General features: G+C 53.5%; 1 protein-coding gene across 1 annotated transcript in view; it reads left to right on the plus strand.

Annotated features, from left to right (window-relative positions):
* Positions 1-2,027, plus strand: part of FGF1 (fibroblast growth factor 1) — a 93,484-nt gene that overhangs the window by 10,746 nt on the left and 80,711 nt on the right. The window contains exon 2 of the mRNA XM_023515676.1: positions 481-649. The gene's annotated coding sequence lies outside the window, so the exon portion shown is untranslated. The remainder of the gene's footprint in view (positions 1-480; positions 650-2,027) is intronic.

A 2,027-nucleotide genomic window follows, 5' to 3' on the forward strand; every position in this document is an offset into this window, starting at 1 on the left:
AGCCTACTGATTCCAGAGGAGAGTCTCAGAGCCACAACCTGCTGTTTCCCTGGAGACTCAGGCCTCAAAATAAACAGGATTCTGCTCAGACGGGCCAGTAGTCCCTTCTGCTCAGGCATTTGCCCCAAGACAAACCACGTTAAAATAACACACAGGGTAGTTGCTGCCACTGTCTGCTGTCTCTGTGTCCCTCCCTGCTGGCCAATAGCTCTGCATTCCTGGGCTTGCTGCTGGCTATCCAGGGTTGGGGGCATCCCAGTGAGTGAGGTCGGCGTGGGTAGCTGTCTGAAGGCAGGTCCCCTCTGCTGATAAACAAGGGCCAGAGATAGCCATAGAGGCTGGCATTCCCAGCTCCACAGCCTGCCCCACCCCTTGTTTCCCACACAGCCCTGGGGATGGTAGCCGGCTCTGTGGCATGGTGTCTGGAGGCGGGCCAGCAACCTGATGTGCATGCCACAGCGCGTCCCTCTCCCCACACAGAGCTGCAGTAGCCTAGAGGTTCAGAGAGCCGACAGGGCTGCCGGGGAGGCAGCTGCAGCAAGGTGACAGTGACACACAGAGCAGACGACTCCAAGCAGGTTCTGCTTCCTCTGGGACGGTGCTGCGTGAGAGTGGAGAGAATACAGCCCTCAGCCCACAAGCTCTCCAGGTAAGAATCAGGGCATCTGTTCTGGGGGGGTAAGGAGCAGGTCATAATAGCCACAGCTGAGGCTGTGTTTCGGGGGGGTAGGGAGGGTGGGTAGATGTGTGTGCGCATGCGTGTGTGTGGCTGAGTACCCTGGAGAGGAAAGAAAAAAGGGAAAAGTTAAAGCAGAGAAATGTTTTAAGCAGATATTTCTGGAACCAGTACTCCTGCAGGTGAATCCCAAGAAGTGCTCTCTGGCTGGGTTGAAACTGTGGTGCAGACTACTCTGGGGGAAGGGCGTGTTGATGGCATATACACATAAAAATAGACTTACAGTGTAGAGACTGCAAAAATAATAATGCCCAAGCTGTTGCATTATCTTCATTCCCCAGTGCCAGCCTGAGGAGGGTGGAGGCAGGAATTTCTCATCTACTCAAGAGCTGAACGCGGCTCTTGTTGTTCTGCAGAAGCGGAAGGCTCTGTGGCCGTGGGGAGCCTGGCTGGCCCTACCTTGCTGTGTCACACTCACCCTCTTGGGCAGCTGGGAAATTCAGCTGCCTTGGAAAACCTGACCACTGCTTAGATTTTATCGACCTTTTGATATAAAAGTCAGGCTGGAATTTAGGATTATCTGAGCCTGTCAGCTCAGGGTTTGGGCAGGATGGTATTCTGGTGGCCCCACGATTACCGGATGGCTTCTTCCCTTCCCTTCTGACCTTCCTGGAATATCACATCCTCATTTCAGTACCTCCTCCGATGGGCACCAGCAGAGAAGGAGCAGAATGGGAACCGTGGGCGCATCCTCTGGCATGTATACACGCTCGCCACACCCACGGTTGCTATTACATGCCAGAAGTATCCAAGGCTCCTACAGAAGAACCCTTGAGAAGTTCAGACCTCCAGGTGCTGACATGGGAATTTCAGGCATTTAATCAAGTAGCCAGTTTTCAGAGACCCAAGTGCCCACTCAATGTCTCAGCAGAATTCAGAACACCCTGTGCTTTCCCTAGCCCTTTTACATCCACCCCCTTCTTCCTCCTTCCCTTCTGCTCTGGTGACAAGCACTTTTCCTTTCATTCTCTACAGGGATGTGGTTGTTTATGACTTAGCTCCAGTGGGAGGACATGAGCATCCTGCCGAGGCTTTGCTGGCTTTGCACGAGGATGAGCCCGCCCGCCTGACAGTGGCGAAGGGAATGGGACTTGCTTTGGGAAGTGGTGTCTAGCAGAGGGCTGGCCAGCTGTTTACTGGGGCTGTTAGTGGTGACTCTGATTCACAGGCACAAATTCCCTTCTTTGTTTTCTTTGTGTTGGTCATTGAGGACTTCCGAGGAAAGTCCCCTCTTAGGCTTATAGCTCTGAAGGCAACAGTACCAATCTGCTGCTGAGGGCAGCTGGCAGAA

This window comes from Otolemur garnettii, unplaced genomic scaffold, assembly GCF_000181295.1.
Source record: "Otolemur garnettii isolate 467f Iridium unplaced genomic scaffold, OtoGar3 scaffold00003, whole genome shotgun sequence".
In the NCBI taxonomy this organism is placed as follows: Eukaryota; Metazoa; Chordata; class Mammalia; order Primates; family Galagidae; genus Otolemur; species Otolemur garnettii.